We start from the raw sequence: 22,089 nt of genomic DNA, 5'->3' as shown, positions 1-22,089 counted from the left end.
CCTCATCACCCACATCACAAAAACACCGGGTTATAGTGGGATTCGAGCAAAACTAACAGAATGAGAGCACTTTGAAAATTCGTAAAAAGTCATTTTTCGACCTTGTTTTTGAGGCCAAAAATGGGCTCCAAAAATGCGATATCTCAGCTAATATAAGAGCTACGACCTTGCGGAATGTCTCGTTGGATTCAGAAAGACGAAACTAAGACAAAACCGTTGGAATTTTCCCGATAGGACCCATAGAAGCCGAGATATCGACCTCCAAAGTTTGGGATTTTTCATTTTTCGGGTATACCCCCCCGTATCGAATTTTTTCACCAAAAATTGATTTTTTTCGAAGTGAAACTAAGTATACCAGCGTAAGACGCTGGTATACTTTCAGGTCACTTAGATTACAAAAACACCGGGTTATAACAGAATTCGAACAGTACTAAGGGAATGAGAGCAAGGTCTCGTTGAATTCAGAATGACGAATCTAAGATATAACCGAAATAAAATTTTATCAATAGTGCCCATAGAAGGCGAAATATCGGCCTTCAAAGTATCCGACGAGTGTGTTGGCAAGTCCTGTCCGCAGGGTATAAATATTCAGTTTTCAAATTGTCACCCTGTATATAGTTTTTTATTAAAATTCATATTGGTAAATTCTCAAGAATCAGGTTTCTCAGTACTACTACATCAACTTGTTTTGCCCTAATATACGAAACCTTTATAAACCTGTACGTACGTTACATAAGATCAACTTAGGAACTGCGCAACGCCTTTTACGGCCAGTACTAAATGCTGTTTGAATAATAATTATGTAGTATTTTACACCTACCGATTAACTGTCGGTTTTTTTTTCATTGAACATAAACAGTACTGAGCCAATGAAACCAGTCCATGACTAGCATATGTACAATTGAATATATCTATTTTTTTTTTGAACATTCCCACTATATTTTATAAGATTCTTTAAATTGAAACGATTCATACAAATCTAATGAACTCAGAGTAATATTTCTGTTATGCTGCCTTAAATATCTTTTGCAACGGAGCGTAACAAAGACACAGCAATAAACAATGGCGTAATATCATCATATCGTATACTCTAGGAAACATAATACATATATTTTGTTGCCATAAAGGTATCTAAATTAAAGAAAACATAATAGAGGGCTTAGATCGTTTGAGACGCTTCTGTATGCAAATAGGCGAGCATGTGAATTTAATATCTGGTCTCGAAAGCGTACATACATTAGAGAAGTCTTTGTTTTATCGGTAAGTAATATCTATTTGATTTCTTGTATACAAGGGTCTGTGCTTTATAAAAGCTACACTTGGAAAGTATTTTGATTCGATCAAGATTTTAACCACTTTACTATTAGGAACTTTAAGTGATTTACAATCCGGTTCGATTCAAATAAAAAAAAACAAAATAATTTACACGTGAACGTTTTAATTCCGAGGTCTCATTCATTTTATCCAATCTCGTTCTATTAGCAGGGACGTTTTAAATTATTAACGGACTAGATTCCATAACGATTTTACGGTCCAAATCGTTGTGGAACGAACGCGTTATGCTTCAGCATACATTTATAATAAAACGAGTGTGTCTAACCAAGGTTTCTCTCGTTGATTACAAAGCCGTGTTGTGCGGAAATAGCTCAGTTATGGTAAAATTGACGAAAATTGAGAAACATGTTCGATTTAATTGATTATAGATTTTGCACGGACTGGTACTTTAGAAGGCATTTTGTCTTTATTATAATTTTATTTTTGTACCGAATATTCTACTTTTGGGTCATAGTGTTCCAAGAATAATACTAATAAGAATATTCAGATTATTATTATTATTATTATAATGGAAAGGGGGTAAAAAGATACGAATATGAAATTTTTTGAAGAATGTGTTAAACACCATAACGTATAATGCAGTTTTAATATTGATCGAAGAAGATTTCGGTTTTTAATTTGTCATTTTTATTATCTTTTACCACTGCTACTAAACTACTAAGCTTGACTTGCTACTAGAATATCAACCACGTGTGAACAGTTATGCTGTAACTTGTCAGAATTAAGTCAACTCTGGTAATTAACTCGACTTGCGTGAACAGTAGAGTCACTCGAAATTACTTTATTCTGCTAAATCACTGGCTGCGTCTGAACGCGCCTTAACTCTTTAATGCCTGAACGCACCTTAACTCTTTAATGTCTGAGCGTGCCTTAATGTTCTTTAATGTAAAGGCGCGTTCAGACGGAGCCAGTCGCGGCACCAAGAGTCTGGATAGATCACGAGCAAATCGACTGCTCATGAATTTCAAAAAGTGCTTGTTGGGAACAAGCACTTTTTGAGATTCATGATCATGCTATGATGTTTAAAAAATACTGGTTTGAAAATTTTAAATAGACTTGGGTAATAAAATACAATGAAAAATATTTTCTCGTGATTACTTAGAACGTCCTACATAAAAATTTAAATTTACTAAGTGCAATAAATTATCCTATATAACTGTTGATTTTAAATACTAGCCGTTAAGACGAAAGATTCTTATCATGTTTTTATAATTATTATTATAGTGTGGGCCTTTACCTCACAGCACTACACCATCTATTTACATAATTTTATACGCATTCATATGCCTACATCCATATTTATATTTGGTTAATGACGATCCTCTTATTTGTTTACATTAATTTTTACTTGACCCCCATTAAAGAGAAAACATGGTTTTCCGTTAATAATATTGCGTTATCAAAATTTTTCACAATAATTATAAAGTAAATCTAAAACTGCCAAAAAATATAATTAAATGATACAAAAACAGAAACCGGTTGGTATTTAAATCGAAAGTATATTATAGTGCTTACGACAAATGATATAAACACACCTTTTGTATGTTACTCTTAAAAACAAGCGGTTAAACAGGCGCTTGAACAGTTGGCCACATGTGTTCACAATTTTTTATTAATAACACAGTCAAAGAACTTGTTATAAAGATGGTTTTGGATAAGAAAGATGAGTGTAGAATATAAAAGGGATTTAAAGTGTTAAGAAGCTTTAAAGAAGTAGTAAAAATGAATGTATTAAGTTATTATTGTCATTATTTTACAATATTGTCCCAATAATGTTTTTACAGATTTTAAAAATACGTTGAAATAAAAAAAAATCAGCCCTTTTTTTAAAATGATACAAGATACATGTACACCCAATTTGGGCCACACTGTATAGTAAACTATCTTTTGACACACATATTTAATCAACTGCTACCTCAAGACAACTAAATTAACTTTAAATAATTTATGTTATTTAATAAATTAATATAATGATCTTTCTCTTGTCTGAATCTTGCTCATAAATTCTCGAAAGCCTTAAAACATTTAACGTCTTGTCATTTGAAAACAATAAAAACATATCATAAAATAGTAAAGGTAGAAATAAGTTGGTCGTATATCGAATTCCGGAAATATTTATACCTCTGACAATCTTCGACTTGCTGGTACCTCTATAACCTATGAATATTTATAAAGCTTCCATCCTCTCTTTCGCATCGGCTACAATGCGATCGCGGCCGCAACTAAAGCGTCGTCTACATTATTTATTCAGTATAAGGGTTTTGGAATGATATTTTACATTTTCTAAGTTAGCGTAGGTCTTGCCAGAAATAAATTTAAATTTTTCGCAATACGTATTGTTGTTTTATTAGGTTTTTTAAAACAGATTTATTTGTTTAGATTTAGGTATCAAGGAATAAAATGTACTAAATGAATATCTGAGACCCAGAGAGGCCTTCAGGATATTTCAAATCTTCGGATCAATATTCCTTAGTTATGTATACTGTCGTGCTTAGAATATATTTTAAACCTAAATTTAAAAAAATCGTATTAACATTTAAGTCAGTCAAGCCCTTTTGTATGTACAGTCTTTATCAGGCCAACCCTATTCCTTCTATTTCTCACTCATAAATTCTAAATATTTATTATAAATAATCTTTAGGTATTTTTGAGGATAATGTAATTTAAAAACGATACTATTTTCTCTTTAAACTGCCTATTAAATCGCTTCTTCATTCATATTGAATTATTATTTGTCCTGATAGGTCAGTCACCGAGAAGCTTATTTAAAATAATTAAAATTGGCAGCAGTTTGCCATCCAAAAATAAACTGAAGACAAGTCATTCTATTTCTAAACTTAACGCTGCACTTTCTATAAGCCTATAATGTGGTGAAAGTGCCGGAATATGCTAAGGATCCGCTAACTATACTGTATTTCAAAAAGGTAGAGAGTAATAAAATGTACATTTCCAAAAGTTTTATGGTCACTCGTGGGTATTTATATATATATATTAATATACGTTAGCTAGAAACAAATGGTTTTCTTTATCAATTGACTAATACACCCACAAATTACCACTACTAATACACACTCTCTAATCATAAATTCACGAGAATAATTAATATTTATATTTTGTAAAAAAGTTTAATAAAGATTTAATACTTGATTTAATTTATATTTAAATACTTTGTCTTCATGCCTTTGTCGTATCATTTCAGTGTTTACCGGATGGATAACAATAGAAGAAGCTCATAAACTGACCCAAAACCGAGCAGTACTACCTGCACTCCATAGAAAGAATTAGCATATTTAATAAAGTTTTATTACTCTCTACCTTTTTGAAATAGACTATAGAAGGCAATTAGACATGCTATTTTATAAATCCTTTAGCATTGACAAATGGTTATACAGGGCGTCCGTTGATCATGTTAGAAATTTCTAGGTTAGATAGAAAACGTCAAAAAAAAGGAAAGTTCACATGAACATGGGTCCGGAAATGCTTCCGCAGGGAGCTAGAGCTCTTTGGAGATACATTTTAAAAACTGGTTTTTGTTGTATAGCTTCGGTATTACTTTAGCTACCGCATAAATTACTATTAGTACATTCATTCTTTGAACCTACAGAACAAAAAAAAATTTAACCAGGGGCGTGGAAACTAGGGGGATACTTGGTAAATTCAACCCAATTTCTCTAAGACTTCAATTTCTGACTATTTGTGTATCATCTCTTATGCCTTTTGCATAAAAAAGGTGCTCTCAGCAAAAATTGTATTGTCAATAAATTAAGATGCAGCACCAGAATTAATTATTTTATTAATAATGCTAAAGTTCATTTGCCGAAGAGCGATGTTAACAAGGTTCGAGAATTAATCAGGACTGAACTTCTAACTTTCTGTTAGACGTCCCACAATACTGTGCAATCAAGTAATTTTATAAATTACATAAACTTATATCTACCATGTCAAAAATTCTTTTAATTAATTTTTGTTTTTTATTACTTGCTTTTAGTCAATTTTCACAAGAACGCTGATATTTAGCGCCTTTTACTGAGAGCGCCTTCTTTATGCAAGATGTTTATAATAGGTTAAAAAGGATAAACGTACGGTCTCAAAATTGGTTGCCGTGGCTAAAGTAGTTCCGAATCTAAAAAAAAGAAAACTAGAGTTTTTAAGGTTATCTTCCAAAAGATCTAGCTCCCTGAGGAAGCATTTCCGGACCAATGTTCACATAAACTTAACATAACATGATCAACGGAACACCCTGCATAAGAGAAAACCTTTGGATCTCTATAGGACACATTTGTACTGTCTGAGATGCTTTAACTTTTTTGTGTATATTAAATTTTTTAGTATAAAACTCTGAATTAATAATTATTTAACGATGGATAGACATATACCATACATTTGTCGTAATTTTAAAGAAACTTCACCGAGTATATTTGCAAATCATATTGTAAAAATTGCAAATAGTGATTACCAATAAGCAAGCCTTGCGGGTAACTCAAAAGGTCCAACAATAAAATTAATATTAACAGAAAATTTCTGCTGACTTCTTTTTGACTAAATTGAATTTGTTTAATAACAAAAGTTTCGAAAACGGGTCGTTTAACCGAAATAATTGTAGCATTTTGGGGGGTGAGGAAAAGACGGAAGAGAAACGCAATTTCTGTCAATAAATATCTCGCTCAATATTAAATTTGACGTAAAGAAAGGAAGGTCTATTTTGTCTCGGACATCCTATATAAATGCTTGTTTCCGTATGTTCTGATGTAGGTTCTATTGATAATTTGGAACTTACAAATGTAGTGGAAGTGGCATACATTGGAGGGTTACCCTGTGCCACTTTTGCATACGTAATAAGGTTTTATTACTCTCTACCTTTTTGAAATAGAGTATAGAAGGCAATCATGGTGTTAAAAATAAATTTTCGAATCTGTTTTTTCTCTAAATTTTAAGATGTTTTGGACATAAAAATTGGGGATCGGGGGTTTTTGGAGACATAAGGTGCAGAGGGTGTTAGTTACACCATATTCACACCCTGTTTCATGCCATAACTTTCTTAGTAGTACTGTTTTATTATTTTTTTATTAAAGTAACTGATACAAGGATAATTTTTACGAAAAAAAGTGTACTACATACAGTGCCGGCCAAAGTACAGAAACTTTTAATTTATTTTCTTATTTAATAATCTATTCAAAACACCATGTATTAAAATTAATGTTTATCTTAGCCTAAGCCATAAATTCATACTAAAACAGTTTGAATATTTATCACAGGAATGTAAATAGTAAACAATGTTTTTTTTTTCTTGAGGACATAAATAGAGAAACTTTTTGTATTAAATATTTTAAATTAAATAGGTCTCGTTTGAAGCAGTTCGTTTTCGATTGTGAAGAAGCCTATTTAGTATTAAAATGCCTCGAGGTTTAAATTTATCTGAACAAATAAAAAACTTATAATTAGGAAGCACAATGCGGGAGTGAAACAAGTAACAATCGCTAGAGAACTTGATCTTCATAAAAGTGTCATTTGTAAACAAATCAAATTGTGGCAAACTAGAGGCACTACTGCCAGCATCTCTAAGCAAGGTAGACCCAAAAAAACAACATCTGCAACTGACAAGCTAATTAGACGATGTTTTATAAGAAATCCATTTTTCTCCGCCGAAGATATAAAAAAGGCATATCCCAGCATTTCCCTTTCAGTTGGATCTATTAGAAGACGTTTATGTGACGCCAACTTAAAAGCCAGGAGACCGGTAAAAAAAACATTCATTTGAACGAAAAATAGACAAATTCGTTTAAGATTCGCAAAAAAACACTTACATTGGACCTATAATCAATGGAAAAACGTTTTATGGTCAGATGAAAGTAAGTTCAATTTATTTGGGTCAGATGGTATGATGTGGGTTGGACGTCCCGAGAATGAAAAATTCAACCCAAAGTACACTATTCCCACAATAGAGGCGGTAATGTGTTGGTGTGGGGATGTTTTTCCGGGCATGGCGTTGGTCCACTGATGAGAATAGATGGGATCATGAATAGCCAATATTATCTAAACATCTTAAGGAATAATATGCTTTCCTACGCGGAGGATAATTTGCCGTTAATTTGAAAATTCCAGCATGATAATGACCCCAAGCACACTTCTAAAATTGTTAAAAATTTTCTAACCTCTCAACAAATTCAAGTTCTGAAGTGGCCAGCTCAAAGTCCAGATTTAAATCCCATCGAGAACTTGTGGGAGCACCTAGACAAAAAAATTCGATAAAAAAATCCGAATAAGTTCCGAAATAAAGACGAATTATTCCAAGTCCTAAAAGAAGCATGGAGTGAAATTTTCGGAGATATTATACACAATCTTCTTGAATTCCCAAAAGAAACAATCCAAAGGTTAATTGAGATCCGAGCTATGTGGAGGACATTCACTGCCAAGAGTGAAGCAACCATTCATCTAAAAAATTGCAACTGAATAAGGCAGTGGAGCCTTATCGTGCATATACCATATTTTTTGTCATAAATTTAAAGAAACTTTATGGAGTAGATTGGCAAAGACTTCTTTTTGACTGCACCAGAACGTTTAAATACAAAAGTTTTGAAAACGGGTTGTTTAACCAAAATAATTTTGGGGGGTGAGGAAAAGACGGAAGAGAAACGCAATTTGTGTCAATAAATATCTCGCTCAATATTAAATTTGACGTAAATATTTTCAGGAAGGACATATAATTTGGAACTTACAAATGTAGTGGAAGTGACATACATTGGAGGATCACCCTGTGACCCTTTTGCATACGTAATAAGGTTTAATTATTCTCTACCTTTTTGAAATAGACTATAGAAGGCAATTGGACATTTTATAAATCCCCTATTAAACGAATTAGTATATAATCTTTAGATGTCTGTAATACACATTTATACTATTTGGGATACTTTAACATTTTTATTTACATGAACTTTTTCAGTTTAAGACTCGAACGAATTATTGATTATTCAAAGATGGATGTTTTATGTTAAAATTTATCACAAAAATTCATGCATTTTATCCTTTTTATAATTTGGAGCCGACAAAAGCATTTCTGTCAAATATTTAGAGCTCACAAAGACTTATAACGTAACGGCTTGGTAGCAGCAGTAATCGAATACAAACAAAGCACACATGTTACCAAATCTATAAATACAAAGGTTTCGTGTAATCCAAACCTAAATTTCCACGAAGTATCTTGCAAATATAATCCAAAATTAATATTTTACGTGAGTAATTGCCATTAAACACTACTGGGATTACTTTTGGACACTATAGTGCTCCTTAACTTTAAAAGTAAACGCTTAATGATTAAAAATATATATTTATATTTATATGCTATTTTATAAATCTCTTGGTATTGATAAATTATTATATAGGGTGGTCGGTAATGAATACGCCAAACGGAAATTCTAGGTTAAACTCGTGAAAATATCGATGTTGAGCAATCAATTCGAATCAATTAATATCAATTTCGATGTTGAGTCAAATATGCCGCTCAAAGTAAAATGTCGCTCATAATTAAGAAACATGATGTTAAAAATAAATTTTCGAATCTGTTTTTTCTCTAAAATTCAAGATGTTTTGCACATAAAAATTGGGATCGGGGGTTCTTGGGGACATAAAGTGCAGAGGGTGTTAGTTACACCATATTCACACCCTGTTTATTATAAATTGAGATCACATTAATAACGAATAAAATAATGGAAAACAGCACTTTAACAAATCGCAAAATGTTGACCATTTATTTCCAGGCAGTTTCTTAATCCTTTCACTAAATAGTGCCTTACTTGGAATAAAGTTCCTTGATTATTCCTGATAACACTTCTAGAATAATGCATTTTACGCAACAGTACGGATTTCTTCTGTATAATTAAATGACTCAATATAACTCCAAAAGAAACAATCCAAAGGATTAATATACGAGCTATGTGGAGGACATTCACTGCCAAGAGTGAAGCAACCATTCATCTAAAAAATTGCAACTGAATAAGGCAGTGGAGCCTTATCGTGCATATACCATATTTTTTGTCATAAATTTAAAGAAACTTTATGGAGTAGATTGGCAAAGACTTCTTTTTGACTGCACCAGAACATTTAAATACCAAAGTCTCGAAAACGGGTTGTTTAACCGAAATACTTTTGGAGCGTGAGGAAAAGACGGAAGAGAAACGCAATTTCTGTCAATAAATATCTCGCTCAATATTTGACGTAAATATTTTCAGGAAGGACATATAATTTGGAACTTACAAATGTAGTGGAAGTGACATACATTGGAGGATCACCCTGTGACCCTTTTGCATACGTAATAAGGTTTAATTATTCTCTACCTTTTTGAAATAGACTATAGAAGGCAATTGGACATTTTATAAATCCCTTGACGAATGATTATATAATCTTTGGATGTCTATAAGACACATTTGTACTATTTGGGATACTTTTTCTTTACATGAACTTTTTCAGTTTAAGACTCGAACGAAATTATTGATTATTCAAAGATGGATGTTTTATATTAAAATTTATCACAAAAATTCATGCATTTTATCGTTTTTATAATTTGGAACCGACAAAAGCATTTCTGTCAAATATTTAGCTCACAAAGGCTTATAACGTAACGGCTTAGTAGCAGCAGTAATCGAATATAAACAAAGCACACATGTTACCAAATCTATAAATACAAAGGTTTCGTGTAATCCAAACCTAAATTTCCACGAAGTATCTTGCAAATATAATCCAAAATTAATATTTTACGTGAATAATTGCCATTAAACACTACTGGGATTACTTTTGGACACTATAGTACTTCTTAACTTTAAAAGTAAACGTTTAATGATTAAAAATATATATTTATATTTATATGCTATTTTATAAATCTCTTGGTATTGATAAATTATTATATAGGGTGGTCGGTAATGAATACGCCAAACGGAAATTCTAGGTTAAACTCGTGAAAATATCGATGTTGAGCCAAATATGCCGCTCAAAGTAAATTGTCGCTCATAATTAAGAAACATGATGTTAAAAATAAATTTTCGAATCTGTTTTTTCTCTAAAATTCAAGATGTTTTGGACATAAAAATTGGGATCGGGGGTTTTTGGGGACATAAAGTGCAGAGGGTGTTAGTTACAGCATATTCACACCCTGTTTATTATAAATTGAGATCACATTAATAACGAATAAAATAATGGAAAACATCACTTAAACAAATCGCAAAATATTGACCATTTACTTCCAGGCAGTTTCTTAATCCTTTCACTAAATAGTGCCTTACTTGGAATAATGTTCCTTGATTATTCCTGATAACACTTCTAGAATAATGCATTTTACGTAACAGTACGGATTTCTTCTGTATAATTAAATGATTCAATATAACTCCAAAAGAAACAATCCAAAGGATTAAGATCCGAGTTATGTGGGCCGACCAAACCATCTGTGAAGCAAACATTCATCTAAAAAAATTGCAACTAAATAAGGCATTGGAGCTCTATCTTGCATAAACCATATTTTTTGTCGTAAATTTAAAGAAACTTCACCGAGTATATTTGCAAATCATTTTGTAAGAACTGCAAATAGTGGTTACCAATAAGCCTTGCGGGTAACTCAAAAGGTCCAACAATAAAATCAATATTAACAGAAAATTTCTGCTGACTTCTTTTTGATTAAATCGAATTTGTTTAGTAACAAAAGTTTCGAAAACGGGTCGTTTAACCGAAATAATTGTAGCATTTTGGGGGGGTGAGGAAAAGACGGAAGAGAAACGCAATTTCTGTCAATAAATATCTCGCTCAATATTAAATTTGACGTAAAGATTTTCAGGAAGGACTGTTTTGTCTCGGACATCCTATTTAAATGCTTGTTTTTGTATGTTATGATGTAGGTTCTATTGATAATTTGGAAATTACAAATGTAGTGGAAGTGATATACATTGGAGGATCACCCTGTGCTACTTTTGCATACGTAATAAGGTTTTATTACTCTCTACCTTTTTGAAATAGAGTATAGAAGGCAATCATGGTGTTAAAAATAAATTTTCGAATCTGTTTTTTCTCTAAAGTTCAAGATGTTTTGGACATTGGGGATCGGGGGTTTTTGAGGACATAAAGTGCAGAGGATGTTAGTTACACCATATTCACACCCTGTTTCATGCCATAACTTTCTTACTAGTACTGTTTTATTATTTTTTTATTAAAGTAACTGATACAAGGATAATTTTTACGAAAAAAAGTGTACTACATATGTTTGGGTTTAACAAAGTATTCTTGAAATATTTGCATTTAAACCATCTGCTGCACAGTCAAAAATTAATTTAAAAATAAATTGAGATCACATTAATAACGAATAAAATAATGGAAAACATCACTTAAACAAATCGCAAAATATTGACCATTTATTTCCAGGCAGTTTCTTAATCCTTTCACTAAATAGTGCCTTACTTGGAATAAAGTTCCTTGATTATTCCTGATAACACTTCTAGAATAATGCATTTTACGCAACAGTACGGATTTCTTCTGTATAATTAAATGACTCAATATAACTCCAAAAGAAACAATCCAAAGGATTAATATACGAGCTATGTGGAGGACATTCACTGCCAAGAGTGAAGCAGCCATTCATCTAAAAAATTGCAACTGAATAAGGCAGTGGAGCCTTATCGTGCATATACCATATTTTTTGTCATAAATTTAAAGAAACTTTATGGAGTAGATTGGCAAAGACTTCTTTTTGACTGCACCAGAACGCTTAAATACGAAAGTCTCGAAAACGGGTTGTTTAACCGAAATACTTTTGGAGCGTGAGGAAAAGACGGAAGAGAAACGCAATTTCTGTCAATAAATATTTCGCTCAATATTTGACGTAAATATTTTCAGGAAGGACATATAATTTGGAATTTACAAATGTAGTGGAAGTGACATACATTGGAGGATCACCTTGTGCCACTTTTGCATACGTAATAAGGTTTAAATACTCTCTACTTTTTTGAAATAGACTATAGAAGGCAATTGGACATTTTATAAATCCCCTATTAAACGAATTAGTATATAATCTTTAGATGTCTGTAATACACATTTATACTATTTGGGATACTTTAACATTTTTGTTTACATGAACTTTTTCAGTTTAAGACTCGAACGAAATTATTGATTATTCAAAGATGGATGTTTTATGTTAAAATTTATCACAAAAATTCATGCATTTTATCCTTTTTATAATTTGGAATCGACAAAAGCATTTCTGTCAAATATTTAGAGCTCACAAATGCTTATAACGTAACGGCTTGGTAGCAGCAGTAATCGAATACAAACAAAGCACACATGTTACCAAATCTATAAATACAAAGGTTTCGTGTAATCCAAACCTAAATTTCCACGAAGTATCTTGCAAATATATTCCAAAATTAAAATTTTACGTGAATAATTGCCATTAAACACTACTGGGATTACTTTTGGACACTATAGTACTCCTTAACTTCAAAAGTAAACGCTTAATGATTAAAAATATATATTTATATTTATATGCTATTTTATAAATCTCTTGGTATTGATAAATTATTATATAGGGTGGTCGGTAATGAATACGCCAAACGGAAATTCTAGGTTAAACTCGTGAAAATATCGATGTTGAGCAATCAATTCGAATCAATTAATATCAATTTCGATGTTGAGCCAAATATGCCGCTCAAAGTAAATTGTCGCTCATAATTAAGAAACATGATGTTAAAAATAAATTTTCGAATCTGTTTTTTCTCTAAAATTCAAGATGTTTTGGACATAAAAATTGGGATCGGGGGTTTTTGGGGACATAAAGTGCAGAGGGTGTTAGTTACAGCATATTCACACCCTGTTTATTATAAATTGAGATCACATTAATAACGAATAAAATAATGGAAAACATCACTTAAACAAATCGCAAAATATTGACCATTTACTTCCAGGCAGTTTCTTAATCCTTTCACTAAATAGTGCCTTACTTGTAATCAAGTTCCTTGATTATTCCTGATAACACTTCTAGAATAATGCATTTTACGCAACAGTACGGATTTCTTCTGTATAATTAAATGACTCAATATAACTCCAAAAGAAACAATCCAAAGGATTAATATACGAGCTATGTGGAGGACATTCACTGCCAAGAGTGAAGTAACCGTTTATCTAAAAAATTGCAACTGAATAAGGCAGTGGAGCCTTATCGTGCATATACCATATTTTTTGTCATAAGTCTAAAGAATCTTTACGGAGTAGATTCGCAAAGACTTCTTTTTGACTGCACCAGAACATTTAAATACCAAAGTCTCGAAAACGGGTTGTTTAACCGAAATACTTTTGGAGCGTGAGGAAAAGACGGAAGAGAAACGCAATTTCTGTCAATAAATATCTCGCTCAATATTAAATTTGACGTAAATATTTTCAGGAAGGACATATAATTTGGAACTTACAAATGTAGTGGAAGTGACATACATTGGAGGATCACCTTGTGCCACTTTTGCATACGTAATAAGGTTTAAATACTCTCTACTTTTTTGAAATAGACTATAGAAGGCAATTGGACATTTTATAAATCCCTTGACGAATTATTATATAATCTTTGGATGTCTATAAGACACATTTGTACTATTTGGGATACTTTTTGTTTACATGAACTTTTTCAGTTTAAGACTCGAACGAATTATTGATTATTCAAAGATGGATGTTTTATGTTAAAATTTATCACAAAAATTCATGCATTTTATCCTTTTTATAATTTGGAGCCGACAAAAGCATTTCTGTCAAATATTTAGAGCTCACAAAGGCTTATAACGTAACGGCTTGATAGCAGCAGTAATCGAATATAAACAAAGCACACATGTTACCAAATCTATAAATACAAAGGTTTCGTGTAATCCAAACCTAAATTTCCACGAAGTATCTTGCAAATATAATCCAAAATTAATATGTTACGTGAATAATTGGCACTAAACACCACTGGGATCACTTTCGGACACTATACCGATATGGTACTCCTTCAACAACACCAAAAACAAACGCTTAAACTAATAAAAAATAAATAAAAAAACCACCATTACATTGCGAATATTGCTGCGTGGATTCGGCACGGGCTTCCGTATACTCTCCCGGTGGAGAATACTCGTATTGTGGCGGAGGCGCCGCGTTATTCCCGAACTGATCGTAGCGGTCGTAAAGAGCGTAACGTTCTGACGAATTGTTGTACGTCGTTCCTTCTTCGTCTGCGGGCCTCTGCAGAGGTCCGTACGCGTACGGCGATATCATCATACTGGTTAGAACGGCTCTAACGCAGCAGCGCCGAGACCCCGAAACCGTCCCCGATCGACGTTTCGGCCGATGTCGTCCTTCTTCGGGGACAGGCAGGGTCGGATTATTGGCCGAGGCCGAGGGGCTCTAGCTGGAATTTTCAACCTGCCTGGGGGTCGTAGTGGTAGACGAAATCTGGCCTTTGCGCGAAAAAGGGCTCTTCTCTTTTGTTCTCATTAAGCTTGAGAATTCTTTATGTCTGACTACTAATAATTGCAAAAAAAAAAAAATTTTTCATCCTGAAATGTAGAGTTTCGAAATCGAACTATAAAGTAGTAAAAAGCTATAATAATGCCATGACTACGTAAAATGGACATGACTATAATTAATAAAAACAAAGCATCAAGTTGCCTTAAATTTCGCCTAAATACATGAATACTCTAATAAATCATGTCTCGAAAGCTTTTGACCGTCTTGACTATTCCAAGTCTTAATAGAATTTCATTCTTAATTGAAACGTATCATTCATTTTTCTTTAAGAGACCAAACGAAAACAAAATAAAGGTAAGAACACAAAGTCATGGTCTCATCAAATCCATATAATTTTTTTTTCTTTTTCAAAGCTACACATGTTTCGCTCCTATCGGTAGCAAGATAGGCCTGATGATGCTCCGATAGGAGCGAAACACATGTAGCTTTTAAAAAATTATATGGATTTGATGAGACCGTGACTTTGTGTTCTTACCTTTGTTTTGTCATTCCCTTCTTATATCAAATCTTTCTGACCAATTTGGGTTTTCATCTCGTTTAACTTCTCTTATCTCTTCTTATCTCACTAAACGTCCTCAACATGTTGAATGCTTTGGACACAGCTCAACTGAAATAGTCGCTCCTTCAGGCGTACCACAAGGCTCCATATTGGGACTCCATATGGGACCTTTTCAACTCATTTATTAATACCATTTCTAAGGACCTAGCAGTAAACATATACTGTAATGATAAAAAAATATATTCTGTAGAATTGATACTATTAAGGACTGCATTAAACTCCCAAGTAACCATTAACTCAGTGAACGAATGTTGCAAGAATAACAACTTGTCTCCTACTCCTTAAAAAAGAACTGTGTTACTCCCCAATACAAAATTGATAATGTGATACTACCAAGATCAACTCACTTCAAAGACTTGGGAGTCATTTTTGATAGCTCACTTTCATTTAGGTTTCCTATCGAAGATATCATAAAAAGAAGTTATAATGCTGGGTCGTGTTATCAGGAACTCTCCATTCTTTGAGAATATCTGTAGCATTAAACTCCTGCACTTTACAAATTACGTTCAATTTTCAAATATTCTTCCCAAGTCTGGTCGCCATACTATCGGAACCATATTCAAGAGCTTGAAAATAGACTTTGGTTTAAATGCGAAAGAGTGTACCCGGAAATCGGCTTTTCACATGATCGTTTGCTCGAAAAATTTCAGGTAAAATTCTAACAGGAAAGAAGGGATTCGGAAGATTGACAGTTCTTACATAAATTAATTAATGGCGTAATTCACTCGCCAAAGATCTTGCAACTTTTAAATTTACACACTCCTCGGTGATCAGTTCGCAATACATACAACTCGATACAGAATCAGTGCGATATATTTAATTGTAGCCTCGCCGAAATTAAAAGATTTCGCTTAGTTTAGATAATCTTGTTTTCTTCTTTTTTTATATATTAATTTATTTATAATTTATCATATCTCAAATATTAATTTTATTTTGATAAGATGATTTCATGTTTATATACATCGTTTCCACTCTTAATTTATAACATTTTTATATCTATACTCTATTTAAAATAGGTAGAGAGTAATAAAATGTAAATATCCGAAGGTTTTGTGGTCATCCATGGGCATAGATGAACTCAATACCCAGTTAATGAATGAAGCGAGAAAAAAAGGTAAGGTCGGAAAAAAATGCATTGATTAAATTATAAATCTGGAAAGGTTGAGCCATTGTAAATTGTATTGCATTTAAAACGGACTAAAATTTTTGTAATTAATCTTATTTTTTCTAGCGCATCAAACATAAACCTTTTCATATCTATACTCTATTTCAAATAAGTAGAGAGTAATAAAATGTAAATTTCCGAAAGTTTTGTTGTCATCCATGGGAAAGGTGAACCTTATATTAAGTTAATGAATGAAGCAAGAAAAAAAGGTAGAGCTCGAAAAAAAATTATAGATTTATAAATGTGGAAAGGTGAAGCAAATTAAACTTGTTTTGTATATTGAAGGGATTTGATTCTTTGTACTTAATCTAGCTTTTTATAGCGCGTCAAACATAAATATTTTTATATCTATACTCTATTTTAAATAGGTAGAGAGTAATAAAATGTAAATATCCGAAGGTTTTGTGATCATCCATGGGCATAGGTGAACTCAATATCCAGTTAAAGCGAGAAAAAAAGAAAAAAAAACAAACATCACTCTAAGGAAATGACTCTTCGTTTCCTTAGAGTGGTCCCGAGTTTTCATTTTTAGTTCACATGTAGCGATTAACAATTTGTGATCTGTGATTCCTAATGGTGCATGTACGGTAATATTGTACGAGTCAGGACTTCGCGAGGACGTCGCGAGAAACAGATCCGGGACGATAGAAAATTCTCCATCCCTGATGACTAATCGCAAAGTCTTAGTTCTGGACTATCTACATCAGATGCTGTAATATCTCTTTATACAAATATATTGAATAATTTTGAATTGAAATCTATTGGTATCTTTTTTGATCTTACTAAAGCATTTGATACCCTTAAACATGCTTTACTATTAAATAGGATCTTTCATTATGGTATAAGAGGTCCGGCTTATAAATAGCTTACACAGGTAGAACCCAGGCTGTTACATTGAGAGTTAGTGACTGTTAGTCAGGTGACCATATCTGATTGGGCCACTGTCGTCACTGGGGTTCCACAGGATAGTTTCTTAGGCCCATTTTGTTTTTAGTTTTTATTAATGACTTGCCTCTCCTGGTTAATGACAGCTACATAATACGTTTTGCCGACGATACATCAGCAGTTGTCTTGGGTACTGACTATCAGTCTATCCACTTAAAAGCCACCAAGTGTATAGTGTATAGCTGATATTGCGAGGTGGTGCCAGAAAAATGGTCTTTGCTTGAATAGTTTGAAAACCAATTTCATTGTTTTCACTCCGATTCGAGCTAATCAGGACCGGAGCTTACTCCTTAGAGAGGGGTCACCAAGTAGCCTCATCCAACAACACTCCACCAAGTTCTTGGGAATTGTATTTGATAGACAACTATCGTGGGATCCTCAGGTGGAATCTGTGTGCAATAGATCATACCGCGGCAATTATGCCATCTTGCAACTTCGAGACTATGTGGTAATTCCTCCAGTATTGGGAGAGTGTTAATAAATCAAAAGCGCATTGTATACGTACGATGTTAAGACTTTCCTTCAGAGAAACTTGCCGTGGTATTTTTAAAAAAGAAAAAATCCTAACTATAATTAACATCTATATCTTGGAGTGCGCATGTCAAGTCCATAAAAATCTTTCAAACTATATGAGATCTGGAGATCTTAATTTTTATAAAACTCGAAACGCAGATGAATTATACATCCCTTTTACCCGGTTGTCGCAGGTACAGGATGGTCCGGAAATTACAACTCTCAAAATTTTTAATTATTTCCCATGTAGAATAAAGAGACCTAAGACTTTTCCAACTTTTAAGAGGGCTCTTAGGATCATATTAGCTGACTGTCCTTTTTACTCGTTGACAGAGTGCTTTAACTGTAGATTTATTAACTAAATTAAGTTAAATTTGTTTCCTTTCATATCTTTTAATTTTATACTATTTTTATTAGCATTGTAGTTTTTTATTGACAATTCCTATACATTATTATGATGTCGATGGAAATAAATGATTTGATTTGAGAATACCTCAACCAGTTGACATTGTAGACGTTAAGGTCTCCAGCAATAATAATTTGTGCACTTAATGGATGGGTTGGTTGTAGATCGTCGATTTAATATGAGCATGATTATATTTACGAAAACTCATTTTTTTTTTACTTAAAAAATACAAAACTTCATTAAAGTAAATATAAATTTCATTAAATATTATAACTATATTTTGTACTTATTTTTTAATCAATGTTTATCCTTAATTAATTCCTTAGTCCTTTAATCAATATTTCACTGTATAAATACTTCAATATATTTCAGTAAAATAAATTAATTTTTCTAATCTCTCGCTCCCTTGTACAACCTTCCTTCCGTGAGTGTCTTTAAAGTTCGGCAAGCAGAGGCACCCTAAAAATCGGTAATCGCTGGCATGGACTGTTTTGAGTCAAAAGGGCATCTCATTCAGGGCCGGGATCGACCGAGATTAGAAAGGTTTAAGGCCAAATTTAGGTGGTTATGAGAGTTTTACAGCCAAGGCAGATGTTATTTCATTACATTTTCGAGAAAACTTAGGCCGAAATTTCGTTTATTACAGTCATGCTTTAGGTTAATTCTTTTCTAAACTTGTTTTTGCCATCTAAATATTTGCTTGTTTATGACCGTGTCATAAATATATCCGTGATTTATTACGATTAAGAAATAAAAAGAGAAATTGAGAATGTTCCGCAGTGGTAATAAAAATGAACATTTAGTCGGTACATTTATTAGCAAGTATTTTATTGTTTACATTTATGTTTATTAACGTCAATATTTTAATTTTCGAGTTATAATAAAATGAAGGTTTCTAAAGATTAATTTGTGATTTAGGTTAATATAACATTTTTGTTAGATAATCAATTCTTTAATTACATTTTTGGGGGTGTGTAATGTATTACGTGTAAACGGTCCTTTAGTTTTAGACATTAATGTACACGTAGCTTAAGCCGAAGCAAATGACGTCTGCCATGTCAATGTCTTTACATCATTAGAATCTCATAGAATTTTACGGAAGATGAACATGTGCTAGAATTTTGAGATTTTACTTTAGTGCTTCCTTCAACGTTTGTAGTGCACACGGATTTAAATAAATATGTTAAATAAACAGGTAATTCTACAGTTTAGCGGCTTTTGTCAAAACTAACGAAAAATGGTCGGATTTTTTGCAAAGTGGGTAAATTTCGATATACATTTTTCACTAAGAGTGGCGGAAAGCCAAATTTTATCACGAAGAGGGCACTATAGAACGCGATTAATCATTAGAATAACCTTGTATACCATTAGTTTTGTCAACAAATAGGTGACAACTGAGTTGAGGTTAGGTGTGGTGTTGCCAGTTTTGTTGCGTTTTGTCACTCTGCAGCTGAATCCTTGTCTCCAGTCTGGCTTTCTCTAAAGTGGAGAATTCACTCTGTATTTTTTTTAGTCATTCATTATCATAACATATAAAAAATGATGAATGAAACTAGTGTATAATCATAACATTATACACTAGTTTCATTACATATCACTTTAAATGTCAATTACATGTAATAAACACAAATTTGTTTGAATTGGAAATTTATTTTTAGGAGTACATCATTTTTAAGATTTCTTTTTTTTAAGTTCTATCAAAATTCACATATTCGCGGCGAATTATATCGTATCAATCCACCACTTTTAATTTTTTTTTGATAAAATTAGGCCATTTAAAAAAAATTGTAAAAATACGCAAAATTTGATGAGCTGTGCTTGAGCAATTTAAGAACCAACCCAACCCAATCCAACCCAACCCAATCCAATCCAATCCAATCCAATCCAGTTTGTGAAACCTGAAAATTCGTGTGTGCGTAAATTTACAAGTAATACAAACCTGAGTGCGGCAAACAGTTAAAAGTAACCGGAGGACTACAAGCTTAAATTTAGAATCACCCCCGGGAATTATTAAGATGATGGCCTTAAGAACTCGTTAAATTACTGCCTGATTTAAACCTACAAGGCCCCAATACCTCTGCAGAATGGAAATTTTGGAGAACCAGCTTTCAAGACTATTTGGTAGCTTCTGGGCAGAATGAGTCTGCAAATGAGGTAAAATTGTCCATTCTAAGAAATATTATTGGCACCGAGTCTACTATAATGTATAATGTCTACATTTGATTTACCTGATAACGAACCCAATAAATTTAAATTTGTATTACAACTTATAGAACACTCGAGTGATAAATCTCATGTAATAAAGAGTTGTAATTTTAATAACGTAAATTACGACCAGAATAATGGAGACCGAACTCTTCGTGATAAGATTGTCATAAGCATAAGGGATCCAGCCCCCAGTGAGCTTCTACTTAGGGTAGACGAGCTTACCCTGTAGAAAGTGATACATTTCTGCAGGACTAGTGAACAAGGTAGACAACAAAGTCTACACTTCCAAGGAAACACTATAATAAGGTAAATGCAGTGTAGAAGAAGAGGCACCTCTTCGATGCAAAAAAGTACCAAAGTTTACTAGGATCGCATACTAACCATGGGGAGAGGACACAAGACATTTTTTAGTGTAAAAGGTGTGCGAAGACACATGGACCTCGACAGTGCTCTACATATGGGAAGAAATGCAAGAGGCGTGGTATCGAGAACCACTTTGCAGTAGTTTGCAAGGTCAGACATATCAGGAATGTTGGTCAGGAGACTAACGACTCCAGTGAGAAGGAATTTTTTGTGGGATATGTCCTACACCAAAGTTACAAGCAGACAGAGAGGTGGACAGTGCTATTTATTGGGCCTAAACTATCTACCTGGAATATGCCTCTATGAACCTTTACATTTGTTTTTTTGTGTAGCTGGTGTTTAGTAAGCTTACCTTTAGAGAGGTTTCTCAGTATGCCATTTCTAAGCAATGAATTAGGCTCCGACCTACCTTATAAATATTAAGCACTTCGAGGAATCATAAATGTGATACGTAGTCAAATACTGATAGGTACGACAAGATTTTAAGCGGAACTTCATCCGAATTCTCTATGATAAAGTCTAAATTTAAAAATATTTATTTCATTGATATTAATAGATCACAATGACTTTCTCTCGGGCATAGAGAGAATTTTTCCAGGATTCCTTACTTTGCGCATGTTTTTATATCAGCAGATTTTAATGTGGATTACAAAGATTGAACTTTGACAACTCTGAGATTGTTGTGACCTGCTTAGATCTGTTAACTTAAAAATATTCGAACGTTTCTAATTTAACAATAAACTGCACTATTGATCGTGAAGCTATTTTACGTAAGCTTCTGCTAGGCAATGGACGATTTTCCAGTAAAAGAAAATTGTACAATTTGAATACTTCAGATGAATCTTTGGGGTGATCCTGGCTGATACATTGGCCGAGTATCATAGAAATATAGTTGACCTTTTTAATGTGGCCTTTCCCATTGTTAGGCTGAAGAAAAAGGCAGTATTAGGTTTGGATTACTAGAAGTTTCATGGTCTCTTGGATAATAAACAATATTCGCGATAAAAGTAATGATCGACAAGTTGCACGACCTGAATGTGAGGGATTACTCGTGGATGTCATTAATACTTTATGAAC

The 22,089-nt window shown here is 32.9% G+C and overlaps 1 protein-coding gene across 7 annotated transcripts in view; it reads right to left on the bottom strand.

Annotated features, from left to right (window-relative positions):
- The window catches only part of LOC126738775 (teneurin-m), a 326,951-nt gene that overhangs the window by 88,408 nt on the left and 216,454 nt on the right, over positions 1-22,089 (bottom strand). The window contains exon 1 of one of the 7 annotated variants that reach the window (XM_050444213.1): positions 14,221-14,370. The exons of 3 other annotated variants lie outside the window; for them this stretch is intronic. The gene's annotated coding sequence lies outside the window, so the exon portion shown is untranslated. Of the gene's footprint in view, positions 1-8,513; positions 8,531-10,035; positions 10,075-12,692; positions 12,715-14,220; positions 14,371-22,089 lie in introns of those variants that run through there. 3 more of the 7 variants (XM_050444216.1, XM_050444215.1, XM_050444214.1) reach the window with 3 other exon arrangements.

The sequence above is a fragment of the Anthonomus grandis genome, chromosome 7 (assembly GCF_022605725.1).
Source record: "Anthonomus grandis grandis chromosome 7, icAntGran1.3, whole genome shotgun sequence".
Taxonomy (NCBI): domain Eukaryota; kingdom Metazoa; phylum Arthropoda; class Insecta; order Coleoptera; family Curculionidae; genus Anthonomus; species Anthonomus grandis.
Note: the sequence above shows the minus strand (reverse complement) of the source record. Positions and strands in the feature narration are given on the sequence as shown.